Source organism: Schistocerca serialis, chromosome 1 (genome assembly GCF_023864345.2).
Source record: "Schistocerca serialis cubense isolate TAMUIC-IGC-003099 chromosome 1, iqSchSeri2.2, whole genome shotgun sequence".
In the NCBI taxonomy this organism is placed as follows: domain Eukaryota; kingdom Metazoa; phylum Arthropoda; class Insecta; order Orthoptera; family Acrididae; genus Schistocerca; species Schistocerca serialis.
The window spans coordinates 1,206,782,622-1,206,808,793 of record NC_064638.1 but is presented as its reverse complement, the minus strand read 5'-3'; positions in this window follow the sequence as shown (position 1 = coordinate 1,206,808,793).

Genomic DNA, 26,172 nt, shown 5'->3' with positions numbered 1-26,172 from the left:
TGCCGAGAATAAGTGTGCAATATTGTAGGCTTTAGCCTACCTAGCCGGCTGGTGTAGCCGTGCGGTCTAGGCGCTTCAGTCTGGAACCGCGTGATCGCTCCGGTCGCAGGTTCGAATCCTGCCTCGGGCATGGATGTGTGTGATGTACTTAGGTTAGTTAGGTTTAAGTAGTTCTAAGTTCTAGGGGACTGATGACCAGCGATGTTAAGTCCCATAGTGCTCAGAGCCATTGGAACCATTTTTTTTTTTAGCCTACCTACTTCAATTTCACTACAAGGCAAACTACTTCTTACAGCAATAAATACTCCACGACCGATTGTATTTAATCCGTCCTTTCTTAACTCTGTTAGGTCGTTTGAAGTCTGCTATAATCAAAAAATTGTGTAAGGCTACATCAGGCAGACGTTTTACTAAGAGACACACCGGGATGCTCACAGCCGCTTTAGATGGCGCAAGCATTTCCCCCATCAAAAGCTTTCGTACCTCGGTACCATACAGCCACACAGTAACAACAGACGTAGAACGTCACACTTCGCCGCGCACTGACGTCTTCAGCTATTGTGGCTACGGGAAGAAACCACAAGATCTTCCTGATGCACGAGTACATTTTACAGCTGTCTTCCTCGTACTTGCGTTCTCTCCATAGTGCTGTTTACTGAGTTGACGTCACCCACTCGGCCGTCACCAAGTAGTTGGTTTTACTTCTTTGTCACAGTCGTCTACCTTCCGGCTTCGTGCATGCCATTTATACTCCTTTGCGGTAGGCTGAGTTAAGCAAACACAGAGACAGCACCTGTATAGCGCGTTCTGGCGAATGCTATTAACCCAGCCTTCGATAATCACGGTTAAAGCTCCTTTTCAACAATTCGTAGCATTTGACGATCTCGTATCACTGTAATACATTATGTACTGGCAGGTCACAATACAACTGTTACTGAATGATGACTGGTAGTCGATTTGACTGCACAGTTCGCCAGCCCCGACACGAATATTGCGGACTGACTTCGTACGTACTCGCTTCTCGCTCTCCGCCTTTAACTTCGGTGTCTTTTCAACTGCGTAACGCAGAGAGATTTCCACCCTGGGTTTCGTTCCCTACTGTGGCACTGTTTTGGTCTATATTTTATTAATAAACGGACAGATCGCGAACACAACAGATTATTTACTCTTAATACAACAGGCTCACAAGAAGAATTGAACACATTTTTCTTACCTCTATCTCATACATAAATAAACTCGTTCATATCCCATTCACTCCTCTTGCACTAGTCTGTCTCTCTCTCTCTCTCTCTCTCTCTCTCTCTCTCTCTCTCTCTCTCCCTTCACCTCCCCTCCTTTCTTCCCCCTAACCGCAATATCTTACTTCCTATCACTTTGCTGGAGGTTGTTTAATTTCATTTGATTGCATAAACTTAAATAATATGATGTTATTACTGCGTTACAATCTCAAGAGCGTGAATTACACGTTTAAGATTGGAAGCAGTAAAATTTAATGGCAAGTTATGTACAGGTAAGTACTCGTACCGTCTTTGAGGCTATAATAAAAGTCTTATTAAGCGTAAATACGTTTCGCTTTATTTTAAAGTATCTTCGAGTGATCAGGTTTCCTTTTTTTTTACGCCACTCTTAACGTTTTTCTACAGGTATGTCTTTGATTTTTGTCCACAGCCGTTTCAATGACACGAAATAACTTTATGTATTTACTTTGCGTAGATCCACTGCCATCTAGCCGTTTTGTACACTTTGCTGAAAAAGAAAGTACACGAAATGGCGAGAACAACGCTAAGAATAAAAAAAAAATTGATCTCGGAATATGCTTTAAAATAAACCGAAACGCATTTGGCCATAATAAGACTTTTATTACAGTTTCTGAAGACGGCGTTAATGTGTATATAACTTGTATAACTGCGATTGTGGAAAAAGGGACCGTTAAACAAAGAAGACCACACGTAAAAAATAACAAGTTTTTGAGTCACTCTGTATGTCAATAAGCATGTAAAATCTCGTGTTGAATATGTAATACTGTAAAAGAAATTTTAATTTTTATTCCTCTAAGCAATTTTTTATTTCATTTCGTTAATATACGTTAGACCTGAAGCTCTCTATGCGGCAGAAACACTTAAACTAACAAGAAATGGAGATCTTGAGAAACTAGAGAAGGTCGAAAGAAGAATTTTAAGGAAAATACTGGGAGCTAAAAGATACGATAATACTGAATACAGGTTAAGACCAAACAGAGAGCTATATCTGAAAACGGAGAAACTAACTGATGTAATGAGGAAGAGGAGACTACAGTTTTTTGGACATATATTCAGAATGGATAACGAAAGACTAACCAAGCGGATATTCACATTGCTCAATAGCTACAAATCCAAGCCAGCATGGTTCATAGAGACTGAAAAGGACATTGAAAATGCTGGAGTTACAATAGACACAATGGAAAACAGAACACATTTCAGAAAGGCAGTTCAAAAGGCAGAATTTCAGGAGAGAAAGAAAATAACTAGACGAAAGTGGGCTCAAGAAGAAAGGGAACAACACTCTAAAAGGATGAAGGAAATTTGGAAACTGAAGAAATCTAATACAATGAAGAGTAGCCAAAGTTGATTCATCGTACCCTCCAAGTGGGTTATTCGAAAGAAAAAAAAAAAAAAAAACGGAAATAAGAATTTCAGTATTCCATCACTGGTAACACAAGTTAAATATATGCCATTTTGAGTTCTGTAATATTGTCGTAAATAGACTAAATTGTTTAAAGCGTGAGTGCAAATGTGAAAGTTATTCAGTAAAGCAGAAAACGAATATTTTGTGGACAAATGCAGTTAAGTGCTAAAGTACATAACACCTAAATCTTTGTTTTTTCTCGTAAAACTAACAACTGTATCGTCCAGTTACCTTCAGGTGAAAAAACTGAAGCAGATGTAACGTCCACACGTCTATACAGTCCGCGGGAACGCAGTTATAGCACCGAAAAACAAAAGTTGGCTAAACTGCCATTGCCACACAAAGAATACCTGTCAAAGAACCGAAGTACATGGAAGCACCGCACAAGGCAGTCACGCACTCTCCCTAGCAGACGGGGCGAGTAATGGGAAAGGAAACTAAGGATTATATATACACTTCCTATACATATAGGCACATGAAATGTAAAGAATAAATTGATAAATGACAGTGTTTGCCTATTAAAGTGTAACTATGGCCGTCTAACGAGACACTCTACTGCTCCACTTTCTCCCCAGTATCGAAAGCACAGATATTATGACCGACAGAGATGATACGACGTATAGAAAGGCTGAAGGTAGCTCAATGGAACCAATGGAACGGCCTACCTTGAGATGTTTCGATTCCACTAGTTCTTGTACAATATCACGATAGTTTTCTACCTTATGTTTGGCAAAAAAGTTCTTACAAATGCTTATGAAAGATAGTCATGTTTTACAACATTGGAAATTGGACATTCATATTCCTTCGGAAAGTTGGTCACTAATTATGCTGTGGTGTGTGTTATATCCTAACCAGTAATGCCACCCGAGCCCGCTGCCAAAAGGTTGGCAGCATCAAAGTCCGGACGCCGTCCGCATAAGCAGCGCCAGCGAGACAGGAAATCGCCGCAAGTCTGCGCGCGTCACCGCTGGCTTCTGGTTTCTTAAGCGCTGGAGTCGCGAGCGCTAGGACAGTTCTGTATTCGCCGCTCAGTTGTATACTCGCCACCGAATTGTGTACTTGAGTCAGTCGTGTGTTCATCGCAGCAGGGTTGTTGCTTGTCGTCAGCCGACGCCGACCTAGCCGCTCCGACTCGAACTAGACAGATTTCTGTAGACACAGAGTTCACTATTGTGTTGCTGTATCTTCGTTAAATAAAGATAAGTACCGATTTTTATTTTATCAGAGTGTTTGGGTTTTCATCTTTCTGTTCACTGTTCCAGCGGACCGGTCGGCCCGCTATTGAAAGTGTGGCGGTGACTTCGTAAGCTGTTTCTACAGCGAATTGCTTGTCGCTACGAACACCGCCACAAAAGTGTGCATACACAAACTCTGAGTCTGAGATACTATTATCGCGAGTGGTAGCGAGCGAACAATAGAGAGTAGTCGGACGCAGCTTGCGGAAGAGAGAAGCCGCGCGACAGATGAGATCGCAGCCTGCCGTGACGGTGATAATAGCGCCGGAGGAGACTTTGGTATTAATTGAGGATTTTTGGTATTTTACCTTTTTGCTGCATGTAGTTGTTGCTTGCTTGTGCACTGGAGGGAGGTTGTCAGTATTTTGTATGCACACATTGAGAGAAATTTCCTATCTTTGTTGTGACCAGGTACGTGATTATTGATTAGAAACATCTTGGAATAATTATAATTGTTGCTAATCACACAGTCGAAGAAAGGAAAACTCCGAGTAAAGTTAGTGTTTAACCATATAGTAAAGATTTCATTGGTCCCTGTCATACTTTACACTGCTTAAGGCTTGTTGCCTGAACCCCTGCTTATCATTCAATTTGTATATAAAAATATGTGAGTATTGGTATCAGTGTTGTGACCAGGCATTGCACTGTCTATCGATCGTAATATTTCCTTCGAATTATTTTAGCATGTTGCTGCATGCAGAATATTCACGCAGCTGCAGCGGTAAGACGAGGTAAGTTTTCTGTTTGTGCAGGAACATTATTTTATTAAATGTTTGGTAATTTTAGAAAATATTTTTATAACCGCAGTCAGATATAAGAGAATTTGATTTTTCACAATTTATAGGAAGGATAATAACTTTTTTTGTTCTCATTCAGAATACTAATATTGTCAGACATGGAGCTTTACAAATTTCCGTTCGTCCTTCACCAGACCAATAGTACTGTAACTACAAATATAGAAATCAAACAATTTTCAACATCACTCAACTTTCAAATAAATGTCCAATTTTGCGATTTCAGAGTTAACTCATCACAGATATATAAAAAAAGAGAGCAATTTATTTATACAGGTACGAGGTATTTATTCCTCTGAATTCCGACAAAACACAAAACTTCACGAACCTACAGCAACTCACTCCACAAGGTCTGACGATGGAATCACAACGAGATGCGATGCAAAGCGAGCATGACTCATTGGCCTCCTCCGTATTCTGCCCGTGAATGTTGGAACTGGGGACGACGTTTGGAATTAATTGTGCATATTTAGATTATGTGCAAACAGTTACATCTACAAAAAATAAAGCAGACTAATTAAGCAGTTAAAAGAAAGACTTATTCTGTGCGGCGAGATCGTTTCACGAAATTTCAGTGTCCGAAGTTCCCCTCCGAATGCGAAGATATTTTGTTGCCACACACGCACATGGGTAGAAATGACCGTTGTAATACAATATGGGAAATCAGAGTTCGCACTTAAGCATTTAAGTGTTCGTTTCTCCCGTGCTCTGTTAGAAAGTGGAACGGTAGAGAAATAGTGTGAAAATGGTTCTATGAAACCTTTGCCAGGCACGTAAGTGTGAATTGCGGAGTAGTCATGTAAACGCACTTGTCGAATACCAGCGCAACCCATATGCAGCATTTTCAAGTTTTTTATACGCACAGGATACCACAAAATGGCTCTGAGCACTATGGGACTTAACATCTGAGGTCATAAGTTCCCTAGAACTTAGAACTACTTAAACCTAACTAACCTAAGGATATCAAACACTTCCATGCCCGAGGCAGGATTCAAACCTGCGGCCGTAGCGGTCGCGCAGTTCCAGACTGAAGCGCCTAGAACCGCTTGGCCACACTGGCCGGCCAGCATACCACATCACGGAAACTAAGCCCGATGGGCAGAAATGGATTTATTTTCGATCTCAGCAACCACGGCTTAGCTGCGAACACCATTCACATTCTTTATGGAAAAAAATGCTGTTCTCTGATGCATTCTGAAACATTTTTCATAGATATAATCATCTAAGAACTTCTTCCACGCCGGTAGCCCGTTTATTCCCAAGCAGCATTGTAAGGCGTTCGTTATGTAAGAGGTTAACTGTTCACTACCCTACTGTAGTAAATGTAATTTCGATGTACTGCTCAAGCGCTGCCTGCGATATAAAACACCTCTGCTTCAATAGAATCGCAGGTCAGAGCAGTGTCGGCAGCAGTAATAATCGTTCGTTCCTACAGAGCAGAAGTCGGGGTAGCTCACCGCTACAGTACAGTTGCTAGCCATGTAAGAGCAATAGCAGTCGCCTCTGGTGCAGCGCAGTTAATTGCCGTGTAGTGTAAGGTAATCTTTATTATTCTCCATCCCCATGCGCGTATTTAAATCTGTTGCCTGAGTTGTCAATATGACTTCGTTTCAATCCTTTTGTGATTTGTCAGCACTAATTAAGTTAGACTAGTAATGTTCAATTTTTTGTAAGGGTTTACAGAATTTTTTCAATGATAATGTTTTTCAGAACATAATTTTTTTACCAGTCATTTATTGAAATTTAAATATTTTTACAAATTTTCCCAGATCATAGTTACGTGTTGTTTAACAATCAGAGGGCCGGCCGGTGTGGCCGAGCGGTTCTAGGCGCTGCAGTCTGGAGCCGCGCGACCGCTACGGTCGCAGGTTCGAATCCTGCCTCGGGCATGGAAGTGTTTGATGTCCTTAGGTTAGTGGGGTTTAAGTAGTTCTAAGTTCTAGGGGACTGGTGACCTCAGAAGTTAAGTCCCATATTGCTCAGAGCCATTTGAACCATTTAATAATCAGAGGATCAGCTATGCAGCTGTGTCAACAACCAAAGTCAGTCTTTTTGTTTTTAATAATGCAAACATCAGGCAAATGTTGTTTAGTAGTGGTAGATAGGCCAGCATTGAACTAAGCTGTGCCATTTTAGAAGCAGATATATAGACAGCGTTATCCGGCGACTCCATTATGAAGTAAGAATTTTTCTGTTTATTCAGACTGATTTAACAAGGCCATGACGTAGCGCTGGTTACGTCCAAAATTTATCTGTTTCAATACTCAGTCAGTTTAATACAGGAAATATTTTTATAAACGGAAAGGTTACAGCATTCCACACCAAAAGTCCCGGCAACTAAGCCGCGTACTTCTGTCTAAGAAATCTGGCACTAATAAGCGATTCGTTAGAACCACTACGGTTGATCCAGTAAATTTACATTAATGGTTACAAAAATTCTTGCAAAAATCATAAATAAATTCCTGTATTCCCTATAAAGTATGCGTTTATAAAATTCGTTATATGTTTCAGTCAAAATATAAATTATAACGGGTGATCAAAAAGTCAGTATAAATTTGAAACTTAATAAACAACGAAAATGTAGACAGAGAAGTAAAAATTGACACACATGCTTGGAATGACATGGGGTTTTATTAGAACAAAAAGAAAAAAGTTCACAAAATGTCTGACAGATGGCGCTGGACAGCAAAACGTCAGTGACTGCGCATGACAATCGTGTATAAAAGGAGCTGTAATGAGAGAGAGAATCAGATGCTCTAGGAGTCGCAGAATGTTGAAGTTACCTGAAAAGGCGCTTTTACTGAAGCTGTATTATCAGAATGGGGAATGTGCTAGTTCAGCGTTACGATCCTATCGCCATAGGAAGGGGATTCGAACGGGTAAAGGTCCGTTGACAAATGCAGCTGTGGCGAGAATGATTTCGAAGTTCGAAGCGACGGGTTGTTTAGACATAGACCCCGTAGTGGCCGACCGAGTAAAAGGCGTAATGCTGCTGAGACAGTTCAGGAAGAAATGGAGACTGTAGCGGGTTCGTCTATGCACGAGGAAGTCAGCGCTCGTGCAGTCGCACGTCGCACCGGCATTCCATACACTACTGTTTGATTGGCGCTTAGGCGTTCCCCCCGATGCTATCCGTACAAAATCCATCGGCATCATGTACTGTTTCCTGACGATTTAGTGAAGCGGAGGACATTTGCGGTGTGGGCATTTCAAAAGATGGCGGAAGATGATTGGTGGAGTAACGTGTTGTGGACCGACGAAGCTCATTTCACGCTCCTAGGGTCTGTCAACGCCCACAACAGCAGAATTTGGGCTACCGAAAATCCTAGAACTGTCGTGGAAACTCCATTGCACGACGATAAAGTCACGGTATGGGTTGGATTTACCACATCTACCGTTATCGGGCTTTTTTCTTCGAGGAAATGCGTGATTCTGGTTTTTGTAACTGCTACCGTGACGGGTGAGAGGTACGCCGACATGTTACAGAATCGCATCCTCCCCAGCCTGGCTGATAAACACCCGCTGGAACATACGATGTTTATGCAGGATGGCGCTACACCTCATATTGCTAGATGCGTGAAAGATCTCTTCCCCGCCAGCCGGAGTGGCCGAGGGGCTCTAGGCGCTACAGTCTGGAACCTCGCGACCGCCACGGTCGCAGGTTCGAATCCTGCCTCGGGCATGAATGTGTGTGATGTCCATAGGTTAGTTAGGTTTAAGTAGTTCTAAGTTCTAGGAGACTGATGACCTCAGGAGTTAAGTCCCATAGTGCTCAGAGCCATTTGAACCTTTTTTTTATCTCTTACGCTCTTCGTTTGGTGATGATCGTGTGCTCAGCCGCCACTTTCGTCATGCTTGGCCTCCCAGGTCCCCAGACCTCAGTCCGTGCGATTAGTGGCTTTGGGGTTACCTGAAGTCGCAAGTGTATCGTGATCGACCGACATCTCTAGGGATGCTGAAAGACAACATCCGACGCCAATGCCTCACCATAGCTCCGGACATGCTTTACAGTGCTGTTCACAACATTATTCCTCGATTACAGCTATTGTTGAGGAATGATGGAGGACATATTGAGCATTTCCTGTAAAGAACATCATCTTTACTTTGTCTTACTTTGTTATGATAATTATTGCTAAGCTGATCAGATGAAGCGCCATCTGTGGGACAATTTTTGAACTTTTGCATCTTTTTGGTTCTAATAGAACCCCATATCATTCCAAGCATGTGTGTCAATTTGTATCTCTCTATCTACGTTATTCCCTGATTTATTCAGTTTTAAAATTTATACTGACTTTTTGATCATCCGGTATATAAAGGCTCATATGACGCATGCGGTATTGTCACAGTCGCCGCTGCTACGGTACAGGGTCTCTCCAGCAGGACGGCTCTGGAGCAGTGGACAGGTGCAGTATTTCTCCACCTGTGGGGGAGAGAACTGGAGGAAGACGGCTGGGCTGGAGCCGTCGCCTGGAGGCAGGTCCAGTAATTATGGCGGCCACTCGGGCCGCGACAGCGCCGCCTGCGCTCCTGGATTAATGATCACCGCCGCTAATGACAGTCACTGTTGCGAATAAATGAGGGGAAGCCCCGAATTATTAACCCCGCGCTACCCTGGCCGCTTCTCGCCTCGACGCCAGCTCTATTGAGTTCAAGCGCCGCCTGCAAGACTCCGCTCTGTCAACTTCTCCCTGTTGCTCTTGCACTGCTCTTCATTTCCCTTTCTCCTCAATATTAAGTATTTGCCGAGGTAGTCATTTTCTAGTTAATACGGAAACTCCGTTACTAATTTGTAGCAACCAACTATTGTTTAACGTTTCAGGTTCATTCCACAACCAACATCCTCGGTAGGGTGTAATGATAGAGGAGCTCTTACTCCTTTTCTAACCATGGGACTATCATCATGTTTTGATTCATTTTTCAAAAAAAATGGTTCAAATGGCTCTGAGCACTATGGGACTTAACATCTGTGGTCATCAGTCCCCTAGAACTTAGAACTACTTAAACCTGACTAACCTAAGGACATCACACACGTCCATGCCCGAGGCAGGATTCGAACCTGCGACCGTAGCAGTCGCGCGGTTCCGGACTGAGCGCCTAGAACCGCTAGACCACCGCGGCCGGCAATTCATTTTTCCATCTACAGATCCACAGCCAAGTTGTATTCTACTTCATCGTACCTAGCATGTACCCTTTCCCAGTAACCTTTACATGTACTCTAGTCACTGCACAGCTTGCCCAGACGTGAAGGAAAGAAGTTTTGCAGTCTTCTATGTCAGCGACGGACAGATAAACTTACAGCGCAGTTGTTGAGGGCGGAAGGAGTGTCAGGAAGTGAAATTCATGCCCTAATTTCTGCTGTGTATGGTGAACACAGTATGTCACTTGCGAATGTGTTTGCGTGTAGCAAATGATTTCGAGAAAGTTGGTCGTCATTGAAAGACAACTGTCGGTCAGGACATATGTTTCTCCGAAAGGCCCTTACACATTCTCCATACAGTATCGATCTCTCACCGTACGAATTCCATAGAGACCTGAAGAAAGACATTCGTGGCCGTCGATTTGCTCCGGAAGAAGCGCTGAACGACTCCGTGCAATTTTTTTCCCGTAGGCAGCTGCAAACATTTTTTTCTTTAAGGAATTGTTTGCCATGCCTCACTGTGGAATAAATGTATTAACAAAAAGATGACTTACTTTTGAAATTACAAACAGTTTACTTAGTTTTTTCCGTCTCTCTCCTTTTCGTTTGACTGTTCCTTCTGTTTTCATAGTAATAGGGTATGCAAATGTGACCTTGAAACGTTACTTCTTGTCCATTCCCGGAGCTTCCCTTACGTTGCGCGAACTCAATCGCGACCGCAGTCGAAAATCAAAAACTCTTAACTCTTATTGATTTTCGGCGCGGGAGACAACACCCCCCCCCCCCCCCCCGATTTTATTTGAAAACTTTATTGGTAGACTCAGATTAATTCTGCAGAATGCTACAGTATTAAATAAATCTAAATAAACATCGGTAGTCTCACTTTGAACCCATATGGAGTTAAAAATGCCACCTCTGTTTTATCACTCATAAATGCCCAGTAGAAAGCCAACTACTTTTAGAAATCTTTCAGATACGGGCACAAAACTGGAACACGAGCACTACAGCAGTCACCAAATGAAGTGGCATCTAATCTTCTCTGTAAACAGGATATCAGTCTAAAATCAAAAACATCGCACTTCTAGTTCTAAGCGTACTGTAGGGTACCTGCCCACTTCATCGCCGACAGCTGCTTGTCACGAGAGCGCGGGAAGTGTCTACATCTACATAGACACTCCACAAGCGACCTTCCGGTGCATGGCGGAGTGTACCCTGTACAACTACTGGTCATTTCCTTTCCCGTTCCATACGAAAACAGAGCGAAGGAAAACGACTGTTTATATGCCTCCGTATGAGCCCTAATTTCTCCTACCTTATCTTCGTGGTCCTTACGCGCAATGTACACTCCTGGAAATTGAAATAAGAACACCGTGAATTCATTGTCCCAGGAAGGGGAAACTTTATTGACACATTCCTGGGGTCAGATACATCACATGATCACACTGACAGAACCACAGGTACATAGACACAGGCAACAGAGCATGCACAATGTCGGCACTACTATAGTGTATATCCACCTTTCGCAGCAATGCAGGCTGCTATTCTCCCATGGAGACGATCGTAGAGATGCTGGATGTAGTCCTGTGGAACGGCTTGCCATGCCATTTCCTCCTGGCGCCTCAGTTGGACCAGCGTTCGTGCTGGACGTGCAGACCGCGTGAGACGACGCTTCATCCTGTCCCAAACATGCTCAATGGGGGACAGATCCGGAGATCTTGCTGGCCAGGGTAGTTGACTTACACCTTCTAGAGCACGTTGGGTGGCACGGGATACATGCGGACGTGCATTGTCCTGTTGGAACAGCAAGTTCCCTTGCCGGTCTAGGAATGGTAGAACGATGGGTTCGATGACGGTTTGGATGTACCGTGCACTATTCAGTGTCCCCTCGACGATCACCAGTGGTGTACGGCCAGTGTAGGAGATCGCTCCCCACACCATGATGCTGGGTGTTGGCCCTGTGTGCCTCGGTCGTATGCAGTCCTGATTGTGGCGCTCACCTGCACGGCGCCAAACACGCATACGACCATCATTGGCACCAAGGCAGAAGCGACTGTCATCGCTGAAGTCGACACGTCTCCATTCGTCCCTCCATTCACGCCTGTCGCGACACCACTGGAGGCGGGCTGCACGATGTTGGGCCGTGAGCGGAAGACGGCCTAACGGTGTGCGGGACCGTAGCCCAGCTTCATGGAGACGGTTGCGAATGGTCCTTGCCGATACCCCAGGAGCAACAGTGTCCCTAATTTGCTGGGAAGTGGCGGTGCGGTCCCCTACGGCACTGCGTAGGATCCTACGGTCTTGGCGTGCATCCGTGCGTCGCTGCGGTCCGGTCCCAGGTCGACGGGCACGTGCACCTTCCGCCGACCACTGGCGACAACATCGATGTACTGTGGAGACCTCACGCCCCACGTGTTGAGCAATTCGGCGGTACGTCCACCCGGCCTCCCGCATGCCCACTATACGCCCTCGCTCAAAGTCCGTCAACTGCACATACGGTTCACGTCCACGCTGTCGCGGCATGCTACCAGTGTTAAAGACTGCGATGGAGCTCCGTGTGCGACGGCAAACTGGCTGACACTGACGGCGGCGGTGCACAAATGCTGCGCAGCTAGCGCCATTCGACGGCCAACACCGCGGTTCCTGGTGTGTCCGCTGTGCCGTGCGTGTGATCATTGCTTGTACAGCCCTCTCGCAGTGTCCGGAGCAAGTATGGTGGGTCTGACACACCGGTGTCAATGTGTTCTTTTTTCCATTTCCAGGAGTGTATGTTGGCGCAGTACAATCGTTCGGCAGTCACCTTCAAATGCCGGTTCTCTAGATTTTCTTAATAGTGTTTCTCCAGAAGAACTTCGCCTCCCCTCCCAGGATTCCCATTTGGGTTCCCTAAACATTTTCATAACATTTATATGTTGTTCAGACTTACCGGTAACAAATCTAGCAGCCAACCTCTGAATTGCTTCCATGTCTTCCTTCAATCCGATCTGGTACGGATCCAAAACACTTTACCGGTACTCGAGAACAGGTCGCATCTGCGTCCTATACGCGGTCTCCTTTACAGGTGAACCACTCTTTCCTAAAGTTCCCCCACAGTTCTAACATGCTCCTTCCATTTCATATCGTTTTGCAACGTTACACCCAAATATTTAAACGACTTGACTGTATAAAGCACGACAGTAGTAATACCATACGGGTGTGTTATCCCTACTCACCCGCAATGACTCACATTTTTCCACATTTAGGGCTGGCTGCCATTCATCACACCAACTAGAAATTTTCTCTAAGTCATCTTACATCTTCCTACCGTCACTCACCTTCGTCACTTTACCGTACACCACGACATCTTCAGCAAACAACAGCAAATTGCTGCCCGCCCTGTCCGCCAAATCATTTATGTTTACAGAAAGTTATAGAGGTCCTATCACATTTACGTGGTGCACTCCTGAGGATACTCTTATTTCTGATGAACACCCGCCGTCGACGACAACATACTGGATTCTGTCACTTAAGAAGTCTTCGAGTCACTCACATATTTGTGAACTTATTTTCGCACCTTCGTTAATATCCCGCACCGTGTCAAATGTTCTCCGGAAGCCTAGCAATATGGACTCTGCCTGCTGCCCTTCATCCATGGTTCGCAATATATCATGTGAGAAAAGGGCAAGCTGAGCTTCGATCGAGAGATGCTTTCTAAAACTATGCTGATTCGTGGAGATATAAGCTTCTCAGTCTCAAAGTTTATTGTGTTGCAACTGAGAATATGTTCAAGGGTTTTGCAGCAAACAGAAGTCTGGGATACTGATCTGTAATTTTGCGGGTCAGTTCTTTTACCCTCAAGAAGATTGGAGTCACCCGCGCCTTTTTCCAGTCACTAGGGACTTTGTGCTGGGCGAGAGATTCACGATAAATGCAGGTAAGGGGTCAGTGCCGTAGACTACTCTCTGTAAAATCGAGCTGGGATTCCATCCAAACCTGGTGATTTATTTGCTTTCAAATCTTTCAGTTGTTTCTCTACGCCAGGGGTGCTTATTAATATATCGTCCATACGGGAGTCTGTCCGATGCAGAAATGACGGAATGTTAGTACGTTTTTCCTGCGTGAACGATTTCTTGAACGTGCAATTTAAAAACTTGAATTTTTCTGGGATTCCTTAGGTATCGTCGTGGGAAGAAATAGCTAGAGCCTCCACCATAGTAGTTGTATCTTCTGTATTAGCGTTTATCAACATAAATATTTACTATTGTCAAACTTTGTGACGTTATGAGGGGTGAATAGACTATGCGGGTTTGGTTGAGCGATATATGGCTGGTATTTTGCAGTGAAGTGGCCGAGCCAGGTAGGTAAGCGGACACTGGGAAGTGTGATCCATGATGTCACGGCCGTGCATGAACGGAGGTGGGGAGAGCTAGACAGACTGCAATGGCCTTGCATCTTCGAAAACCTCAGAGTACGAGAGGAGGAGATGTTTGAGAGAGCTTGAAGAAGGATAGACTGACTTGAAACTAAGAATATTCACTGGAAACACTTAAATCACTTTTAGACATTCTACCATTACTCTAAAGACAATGTAGAACTCGAGGTAGTGGGACGAGCTCACAAAAAATATTATTACGAAGTCAACAATAACAAATGAACTAATATCTATACGTAAAATCGTTTACAAAATTAATAAGAAACTATGCAGACAAGTGAAATATCCGTATAACACACAGCTGGACAGGTCTAGAAGCCACCTATAAACGACGCTGAACAAATACACAGATTGCTACAAATAATTTATCGAATATTTGATACAGAAGGAGCAAAGCAAAGGTTTCTCGACACGTACACTAAAGATATTACCAGCATTAATAATTTATTCTATTATTCCATTACCAAAAAAAAATAAGAGTTGTGATAATATATGTTTGTAGGACGGTCATCTGAGTAACGAGGTGCTGCACGGCCATAGTGAATAATGTTGTAAATTTGACTACGTTAATGCAGTTTCGTCTTGTAGCATGTGATATCATATATTTATTAAAATCAGTAATTTTCCTGTGTATGAAATTGAAAGTGTAAGAAAAGAACGCAAAGTAATCATAGGTGTATGCCATATCTTTTTGTAGTCAAGTTGAAGGTTACTGCATTGAATTACACAGTGGATCACGTGGCTAAGTTTTTAAATAGGCGGGCAGAGTGAAGTTCGTAAGCTTTCGTCTTCATTGTTTATTGGTGAGGACGATTTTTGGTAAGATTGTGCGGCCAGAGAGCAGCGTGGGCTTAAGTGTTACTAGGGAGTTAAAATTATTTCGTTGAGCTCCATTCAGTGAGTTTGTTAATGTGTAGAGACTTGTGCGCGCTGGTCAAACTTCAAAATTTGTTGTTACTTAAGTGATCTGATGCTTGGGTCCATACCTTAGTTTGTGATGGTCATTGCTTACAAATACTCTGCCTGCACTGTAAAGCCAAACTTTTACCTTTTATGCTTCTATTGTTTCCAGTAACTACCTTCATTGAACCACCACTCGATGTAGATCCTTATGTGACTCGAGTACACGTATGATTAATACTAATACTTCGATTGTGGGACACATTACTACTCTACAATATCACATCAATATTTTGTCTTTTCTTGTTCCCAGTTGTTCATTAATTTGGATGTTATCTGAGTAACGTGTCTACTCTAAACTAAGGTATCTCATGATATATTCCTGCTTAAAAGGGCTTAAAGCATGCGTACACAACCGAACCCCTATTGTACAGTTGAGCCACATTCAGTTTTAAGGTCGTGTAACCATCCTCTGGTGGTCAGGTAGCAATGAATTAAATCTGACGGCGGTTAATTTCTCATCTTCAATTTCTTACCGAGCTTCAGTGATGTTGCAAAGTGTTCTTTCCGAATTCGTGTGCCGTTTCGTCGTGGTAGTAATTAACCGTGCCATGACAGTTACGGGATCAACAGCTGTGGACTTAGTCATAATTCGGTGAACGTTCTAACTGACAGAGACGTGAGCTGTGTGTGGCTACAACCCACGAGTGGAGATAACTTTCGTTCGTGTATCGTGTCGCGAGATCAACAACCAGCCGCATCGCCACACGATTACGCGTACAGTCATGAAATTGATTGGTAGCGTCGTTAGGATGAATCTGCCGTGAACTACAAGAAGCTGTGCCATCAATAGCAGAACTAATTATCTAAAAGATGATTTTTAGGAAAGTGAGGTGTTGGTAGACGGTCAGTGTAATCGAACTGTACGACAAAAGGTTGCGATGTACCACAAATAGACTACTGCGGCTGAAGTATTAACTATCACTTACGTCTGTTGTGTGGCAAAAGCAGTGCAGCCCACGTTAACGTGTTTTTCTGGTAGAAAATACGTGAGTGTTTACCAGTTATAGTGGTGCTCATTACGTCCATGCTCCCCCAACCCGCAACTAATTAATTATACGTAATTATAGGACTCGACTGCAGTTGCTGGAGGCAGCAGAGACAAGATAAACGCCGGGGGGGGGGGTAACAGGTATCTGCGATCTAGGCACACAGTCATTAAATATTGCGATCCACGTGCCTATGATACGAACATCAGCAGTGTGTAAATGTGTGAGACCGGTGTTTTTAACCGCACGGGCGCTTACTAAGTTTCCGCTGAAAAAAGCGAATTTATTATCTAAAACAGTGCGCTAGGGAGGTCGCCGTGCACTGGACTGCGGACTGCGTGTGTACGAGGGGCATTCAATAAGTAATGCAACAATTTTTTTCTGAATGCAGGTTGGGTTTATTCTGGATTTCAGTACACCATTTTATTCCTCCTTTTTTGGCTACAAAACCCTATTTTCCAACATAACCTCAGTTCAGTGCGGGGGCCCTACACCACCTTATTGGAAGAGCCTGTGTACTTGCAAGGTACCACTCTACTGGTCCACATCGGAGCCAAAATACAGGGTTATTACAAATGATTGAAGAGATTTCACAGCTCTACAATAACTTTATTATTTGAGATATTTTCACAATGCTTTGCACACACATACAAAAACTCAAAGTTTTTTTAGGCATTCACAAATGTTCGATATGTGCCCCTTTAGTGATTCGGCAGACATCAAACCGATAATCAAGTTCCTCCCACACTCGGCGCAGCATGTCCGCATCAATGAGTTCGAAAGCATCGTTGATGCGAGCTCGCAGTTCTGGCACGTTTCTTGGTAGAGGAGGTTTAAACACTGAATCTTTCACATAACCCCACAGAAAGAAATCGCACGGGGTTAAGTCGGGAGAGCGTGGAGGCCATGACATGAATTGCTGATCATGATCTCCACCACGACCGATCCATCGGTTTTCCAATCTCCTGTTTAAGAAATGCCGAACATCATGATGGAAGTGCGGTGGAGCACCATCCTGTTGAAAGATGAAGTCGGCGCTGTCGGTCTCCAGTTGTGGCATGAGCCAATTTTCCAGCATGTCCAGATACAAGTGTCCTGCAACGTTTTTTTCGCAGAAGAAAAAGGGGCCGTAAACTTTAAACCGTGAGATTGCACAAAACACGTTAACTTTTGGTGAATTGCGTATTTGCTGCACGAATACGTGAGGATTCTCTACCGCCCAGATTCGCGCATTGTGTCTGTTCACTTCACCATTAAGAAAAAAATGTTGCTTCATCACTGAAAACAAGTTCCGCACTGAACGCATCCTCTTCCATGAGCTGTTGCAACCGCGCCGAAAATTCAAAGCGTTTGACTTTGTCATCGGGTGTCAGGGCTTGTAGCAATTGTAAACGGTAAGGCTTCTGCTTTAGCCTTTTCCGTAAGATTTTCCAAACCGTCGGCTGTGGTACGTTTAGCTCCCTGCTTGCTTTATTCGTCGACTTCCACGGGCTACGCGTGAAACTTGCCCGCACGCGTTCAAGCGTTTCTTCGCTCACTGCAGGCCGACCAGTTGATTTCCCCTTACAGAGGCATCCAGAAGCTTTAAACTGCGCATACCATCGCCGAATGGAGTTAGCAGTTGGTGGATCTTTGTTGAACTTCGTCCTGAAGTGTCGTTGCACTGTTATGACTGACTGATGTGAGTGCAATTCAAGCACGACATACGCTTTCTCGGCTCCTGTCGCCATTTTGTCTCACTGCGCTCTCGAGCGCTCTGGGGGCAGAAACCTGAAGTGCGGCTTCAGCCGAACAAAACTTTATGAGTTTTTCTACGTATCTGTAGTGTGTCGCGACCATATGTCAATGAATGGAGCTACAGTGAATTTATGAAATCGCTTCAGTCATTTGTAATAGCCCTGTATTGCTGTATCGGTGACTTCCTCATCATCACGTACTTCTTCCCGCAGAGTGCATCTCATTGGGCCAAAAAGACGAAAGTCGGAATGTGCGACTCCTGGCTGTGACGTGGATGAAGAACAGTAGTCCAGTAAAGTTTTCCTCTCTGGTGCACAGACTCTGGCTCTGAGCACTATGGGACTTGACATCTGAGGTCATCAGTCCCCTAGAACTTAGAACTACTTAAACCTAACTAATCTAAGGACATCACACACATCCATGCCCAAGGCAGGATTCGAACCTGCGACCGTAGCGGTCGCGCGGTTCCAAACTGCAGCGCCTAGAACCACTCGGCCACCTCGGCCGGCCATGTGTGAGGCTTTGCGCTGTACTGGAACAGGAGAAGATCGTTTGCATTTTTCTGGCGGCAAACACGGTGAAGTCGTTGGTTTAATTTCCTGAGGAAAGCAAAATACGTGGGTAAGTCTGAGCCGCGCGTGGCTCGTGTTCCCGCCATCATGTATTTTTCACCCTGTTTTTAACGTACTTCCACCTCACTACGTTAATTTAAATTTCTGGTGTCACTGAGTTGCTGCTTTGCCTAACAGTGTGCGGCGCTAGCAGCGCTTATCAATATATCCTCTCTCGTAGCTCGACTGCTATTACTTCCCGGTCGTTGTCTGTCGTAAGCCAATTCGGATCGCGAGTTCGGGCTGCCAGTCAGTTGGAACGTTTCTGGAGCGCAGTCCGGACCTGCCAGTCGGGGAGTTGCAATGTGGCACCAGTGCAGTCGGGATGGAGCTGTGAGGTCTGCGTCGACATGGCTCGCCCAACCATTGCCGCCACGCATCACTTGGGCTGGGCCAGGGGCTTGGTGGATCGTCGGTCGGTCGCCCTACCATGCGACTCGTTTTGGCTCGCCGATCGTTCATGAATCGGATGTGTGTGTGCATCGACTCCCAATTTGTCTTCGTGCGACCTTAGTTACTGTTGGGTATCGTTCAGGTCTTCGTGCAAGTGTTTGTCAGGTTGTGTGTGTAGTTTACGTTATCTCCAATGACGACTATTTTAGATGTTGTCGGCACTCTGAGGGTAGTCGGTCGGCTGGTGCGGACCAGAAAGGATACCTCCGTGCGGCGCAGTCGGTTGCGTCCGCTGGCGGTCCCTCCGCAGTGTTGGAGCGTGTGTGAAGCTGTCCGATCACTACGAACTTCGTGGCTCACCAACGCAAGACGTCAAAGTTGAGTGGTGTCTTAAGTAGCCAAGCCACGTCTGTTCATGTTGTGTCGTTCGTTTCGGTGGTTTGCTGTTGGGGAGCTTTTCCTGTAAGCAGCACCGAGTGTTTGTAGTGGTGAAATCGAACTGCCGTGCGGTGGAATTAACTACACTCCTGGAAATTGAAATAAGAACACCGTGAATTCATTGTGCCAGGAAGGGGAAACTTTATTGACACATTCCTGGGGTCAGATACATCACATGATCACACTGACAGAACCACAGGCACATAGACACAGGCAACAGAGCATGCACAATGTCGGCACTAGTACAGTGTATATCCACCTTTCGCAGCAATGCAGGCTGCTATTCTCCCATGGAGACGATCGTAAAGATGCTGGATGTAGTCTTGTGGAACGGATTGCCATGCCATTTCCACCTGGCGCCTCAGTTGAACCAGCGTTCGTGCTGGACGTGCAGACCGCGTGAGACGACGCTTCATCCAGTCCCAAACATGCTCAACGGGGGACAGATCCGGAGATCTTGCTGGCCAGGGTAGTTGACTTACACCTTCTAGAGCACGTTGGGTGGCACGGGATACATGCGGACGTGCATTGTCCTGTTGGAACAGCAAGTTCCCTTGCCGGTCTAGGAATGGTAGAACGATGGGTTCGATGACGGTTTGGATGTACCGTGCACTATTCAGTGTCCCCTCGACGATCACCAGTGGTGTACGGCCAGTGTAGGAGGTCGCTCCCCACACCATGATGCCGGGTGTTGGCCCTGTGTGCCTCGGTCGTATGCAGTCCTGATTGTGGCGCTCACCTGCACGGCGCCAAACACGCATACGACCATCATTGGCACCAAGGCAGAAGCGACTCTCATCGCTGAAGACGACACGTCTCCATTCGTCCCTCCATTCACGCCTGTCGCAACACCACTGGAGGCGGGCTGCACGATGTTGGGGCGTGAGCGGAAGACGGCCTAACGGTGTGCGGGACCGTAGCCCAGCTTCATGGAGACGGTTGCGAATGGTCCTCGCCGATATCCCAGGAGCAACAGTGTCCCTAATTTTCTGGGAAGTGGCGGTGCGGTCCCCTACGGCACTGCGTAGGATCCTACGGTCTTGGCGTGCATCCGTGCGTCGCTGCGGTCCGGTCCCAGGTCGACGGGCACGTGCACCTTCCGCCGACCACTGGCGACAACATCGATGTACTGTGGAGACCTCACGCCCCACGTGTTGAGCAATTCGGCGGTACGTCCACCCGGCCTCCCGCATGCCCACTATACGCCCTCGCTCAAAGTCCGTCAACTGCACATACGGTTCACGTCCACGCTGTCGCGGCATGCTACCAGTGTTAAAGACTGCGATGGAGCTCCGTATGCCACGGCAAACTGGCTGACACTGACGGCGGCGGTGCACAAAGGCTGCGCAGCTAGCGCCATTCGACGGCCAACACCGCGGTTCCTGGTGTGTCCGCTGTGCCGTGCGTGTGATCATTGCTTGTACAGCCCTCTCGCAGAGTCCGGAGCAAGTATGGTGGGTCTGACACACCAGTGTCAATGTGTTCTTTTTTCCATTTCCAGGAGTGTATATTGGTTCACTACAATTCAAATGCACCAGTGGAATTTTCTGCCTTGTGGCCGTAAGTGTTCTGGTTACTTGCCCTGGCCACTGACGTAAATTTGGGCAGTGTTCTTTTTTGGTGGAGTGAACTATATTACCTTATTTCAAATTCAAGTGTACCAGTGGAATATTCTGCCTTGTGTCTGTTAGTGATCCGGTTACCTGCCCTAGACACTAACGTAATATCAGGCAGTGCCCTTTCCTCACCTGTTGTCGCTGTCCAACACGGTGTGTAGTTTTGACAGCTTAATACATATTTCATTGTGGATAATCACGTCTTTAACAGTTTGGTCTTTGAGTTTTCATATACCGATTGGTGGTTAGCAAGTCATTTGTTTGGTCGGTCCGTGAGTGTCTCCTCGTTGGGTTACCGATGGATCAAATGTAGTTGGGCCCACCACCTGTCTTGTTAATGTTTTGAGGGCAGTCCCCCCACCCCTGGAGGCGTCTGAGTGCAGTTGTGTATACTGTCCTTTTCATGGGTGTTTAATGGTCTTTTGGTAATCTATTATACCCAATGCTTTAAAAAAATTGGTTTGTGTTTTATGTAAATCAAGGGCCTTCAGCCTGTATAGGTAAGTTGGAATTCTGGCAAGTGGATATGTTGCTGAAAGTAACTGTTGCTGTGCTATCTTTTCATTTAGTGCGCTGTCAGCCACTTAAAACTTAAAAGCTTAAGGTATTTTGAATTTGGAAAATCAACCTGGGGCCTTCAGCCACTTAAAACCTTATTCTTAAATTTAGTTATTGTCATTGCATTGTTTTTATCATTTAGTGTGCTTTCGGCCACTTAAAACTTAAAGGTGTAAGGTATTTTTGAATTTTTGGAAAATCAGTTGTGGGCCTTCAGCCGTTTAAAGCCTTAATCTTAAAATTTCCCCTTAAGCGAAAACATTGCGGTCTTCTGCCTTAAAAGATTATGGTAATATACTATAAAATTTTGAAATTGAATTGTGGCCTTTAGCCGTTTGTATTGTACCTTGTTTATGTTTGTTCTATCCACTTTTGCCATGAGGCTTTGAATATAAAGTATTTTATTTGCAATTTTAGCTGCGTGTCTTCAGTCACTGGAAATTTATCTTGTTGATTTCTTAAGATTTCTTGTTTGGAGGCCTTCACCTGTGAAAGAATCGGGTTTTGAAACTTGTTGTTACAATAAATTACAATTCGGAAGTGAAACTGACCGCTTCCTTATTTGGCCCTTTCCACAATCCTAATCACCTGTTCTGCCCTGCGGGTTTAGCGGGCGTTTCAAAGTCAATTATCATCCGCAAAGTAGTTAAAAAAATTTATTGTAATCAAATAGGAAACTTCCAAGAACATCATTTTTCGACATAGTCTATGGTTTAAATGGTTCAAATGGCTCTGAGCACTATGGGACTCAACTTCTGAGGTAATTAGTCCCCTAAACTTAGAACTAGTTAAACCTAACAAACCTAAAGACATCACAAACATCCATGCCCGAGGCAGGATTCGAACCTGCGACCGTAGCGGTCTTGCGGTTCCAGACTGCAGCGCCTTTAACCGCACGGCCACTTCGGCCGGCGACATAGTCTCCTTACGTTTCAGCGCACTTCGTCCATAGTTGTACAAGCTTCCTGATGCCCTCATACAAGAAGGTTCTCGGTTGAGCTGAGAGTTAGGAATGCACCGCTTCTTTCACTGCTTCGTCCGGGGCAAATCGACGGCCCCTTAATGCCTGTTTGAGTGGACCAAACAAGTGATAGACGGAAGGGGCGAGATCGGGACTATATGGAGGATGATCCAGTGCTTCAAATTTCAGTTTCTGGAGAATTTCAGCAGTGTAGGCAGCAGTATGCAGACGGGCATTGTCGTGCAACAACACAACACATTTTATGCTCGGCGTTTGCTGCCAATTGCAGGCTTTAGCCTGGCAGTAAGCGTCTCACTGTGACGTACACTGTTTATTGTTGTGCCCCTTTCCCCATAATGTTCCAGTACTGGACCGTGTGCGTCAAACACACGGTAAGCATCAGTTTTCCTGCGGACGGTTGGGTCTTGAACTTTTTCTTGCACAGAGGATTTGGACGTTTCAATTCTATACTCTGCCATTTACTCTCCGGCTCGTAATAATGGATCCATGTTTCGTCACATGATTCTGTCTAAGAAGTTGTCCCCTTCGTTACCATAGCGATCCAAACGTTTTCTGCAGATGTCGAAGCGCGTTTGTTTATGTGTCTGTGTGAGCTGCTCATGCATGGTTCTTTACATCTTTGGGCTGGTTTAGTGAAATCTCTGAACAGTGAAACGACTGTGTCTGTGACACAACATCCACAGTCAACGTCTATGTTCAGGAGTTCTGGGGATTGGGGGCAAGCAAAACCTTTTTTGATGTGTCTATATATTTTAATACATGCAAATAAATTTGCCAATTTCTTTATTTCAGACATGTAGAAAACACAAACCATTTGACTGCAGAGCCACATGCCCTAGTTCTGCCACGAAACGCGCTGGAAAATCGGAAGAAATCTCTTTACATAGTTTTAAATGTTCGCCACTAGGCTGCAGTGGTATTCAGCAGAATTAAACGAAGTGGCCGCTTTACCCTCACTGGCCACTAAATCTGTCCCACGTCGTTGTTTTTCGAGTCAGACTCATCGAGTCAATTCTTATGTCGCGTGTTTGTTTAAATTTTAATGAGACACAGTACTCCTTTGTATTAGGTTGAAAAACTTGGACTGATCTGGATAACAGTATCCAATTGTGCATCTCACTTTTGTGAACTCCCGTGGAAACTTCCCCCCCCCCCCCCCTTCTCACTCTCTCTCTCTCTGCCCGCATCTCGTGGTCGTGCGGTAGCGTTCTCGCTTCCCACGCCCGGGTTCCCGGGTTCGATTCCCGGCGGGGTCAGGGATTTTCTCTGCCTCGTGATGGCTGGGTGTTGTGTGCTGTCCTTAGGTTAGTTAGGTTTAAGTAGTTCTAAGTTCTAGGGGACTTATGACCACAGCAGTTGAGTCCCATAGTGCTCCGAGCCATTTGAACCATTTTTCTCTCTCTCTCTCTCTCCCTCTCTCTTTCAATTCGAAGCAGATTACCTTAGTCATTTTTTTCTGCTTGTGTAGCAAAATTTAGAATTTCGTGGCTTTTGTGTAACATTCGAGACCGCTTGCAGTCGCCCATTTAGGGTTGCCAATCACGGAAACAAAGTAATGTGCTCATTTGGAACAGGTCGCGCACCTAAGCACAGCATGAGCCATTCGGAAGCGCTGTTTAACGGCCGAAGTCCAGTACAGGGCGATCGGAAGTTGCTGAGTAGTTACAACATATTTTGAAAAAGACATCCACGGGTGACTATTCAAAAGTTTGAACCTGCTTAACTTTATTGCAAAATACTTTCTGCAGATCTGACTTTCATACGCTTCTCACGTACGCAGTTATTTCAGTTTTTAAGCTACAAATTGCGCTTGGACGATTGCGATACCCTAATGATTTTGCTGCTCTTCAAAGAAAAGTGTACGGCGGAGTAAGCAGCGGCTAGAAAGGCGGCAATGGCTTTTTTAGATAACACATTCCACGAAAAACTCTTCCAGAAGACGCATAGTGTTATGTGTGTGAGCAGTTGCGCCACGTTGTTGAAACGGTGAGTAGCTGATTTCATCTTCCTTTATCTGGGTACTGAAATCGTGGATCGTTAAACAATAACGATCACCGTTCACGGTTTCTTAAAAAAATGAATATCCAACAATGCGACGTCTTCATATTCCTACTCACACTCCAGTTTTCTGTTCATGCCAACAGCGTTTCGAGTACAGAACGAGGAATCGACGTTGACCATAAGGGAGTGTTTTGTGTGATGATGTGACCAGAGAGGTGCAACCAGGCCTCGTCTGTACCGAAGGTGATATCAAGAATATCAGCTGAATTCCTCTCAATAAAAGACGTAAGCCTTTTGCAATAACGGATTTGCTTTTCAGTAGGAAGAGCTATTGCTCACGGTGGAGCCTCAGCTGATCTAGCCATTTCTTCATTTCACTGAACACACGTTTCATCCATTCTGGGAGCAGTAAATTCTATTAAAACAGGAATAAAACACTGTTATTTGTATGATCGGTTGCTATTACAGCCTTTCTTCTTCTTTTAGTTCTAGAACCATCAGGTGATGTTACTATATTATTCCACTGCTATAACTTTTTACAGGAACAGTTTCAATATTGCCTAAATGGTTTATGCGCGGTTGCAAGTCCGACATCTTTTTCATGTGCCGTTTTGTGCAGAGTTTTTTCAGACCACTATTACATAGAGGCAGAAATATCCAACAACTCCTGTTCGCTAAGTCTAAATGATCTTCCAGTTCGTGCGGCATCTAACACTGGACTAGTCTCCAGAAATTTCTCAGCAAGTCGATGATCCACATTACAATGAGGTACATATGTTTCCGGGAATTTTTCAGCAAATACATCATGTACTAAATGTATTTATCGCATTGTCGAAAGACACGTTCAAAAAGAAAAGTACGTTGCTTAACTAAAACACCACAATTTAAAACCAAATCGAACATTTCAACGCTACACACCGCATTCAACAGCTTTGCTCAACTAAACCAAACAGTTAGAGGTTACGCAATAGTAGAACGAATTAATAAACAATCGCACATATTTGAAAAAGCAGTTATGAAAAGTTGTGTTCTGCCAACATTGTTTCGAACTTCCAACGACATCTGCGAGGCGCTTCAATACGTAATGCTACTTTTTCTTTTTCCTCGGTCAGTTTCGGTTGAAAAACACCGATGTTTGTTGTGGAACATCATGGAATATTACCGCTCCCTACCCTATAGTTTCATGCAGTTCCGATAGGTGTCGGCGCTAATCGTAGCCTTCAAAATGGCGTCTTCAACGGAGATGCGTTCCAGACAGAGCAGCGGTTGTGTTTCTTTTGGCGGTAAGCCTGAGCATCGCAGATGTTCTTAGGCACTTGCAGATTATCTACGGAGACTTGGCAATAAACAAAAGTTTGGTGAGTCGCTGGGCGAGGCGTTTGTCATCATAGTAACAAAGTCGCCCAAAGCAGTCCATCTCCCGAGTAGCGGGCGGCCTCAACGAGCTGTGGGTATTGTAATGTTGGAAGGTGCGAACACTCTCATTCCAGGTGCTTCGAAGAATCACAATCAAACACGTTGCTACACAACTGAATTTCTGTTGGTAGTGCTGATACACTAGCACAGCAGATGGGAACTCAAATCTCGTCACAGTGATGAAACGTGAATTCGTTTCTTCTAACAGGAAACAAAAAGGCAATCGCTGGAGT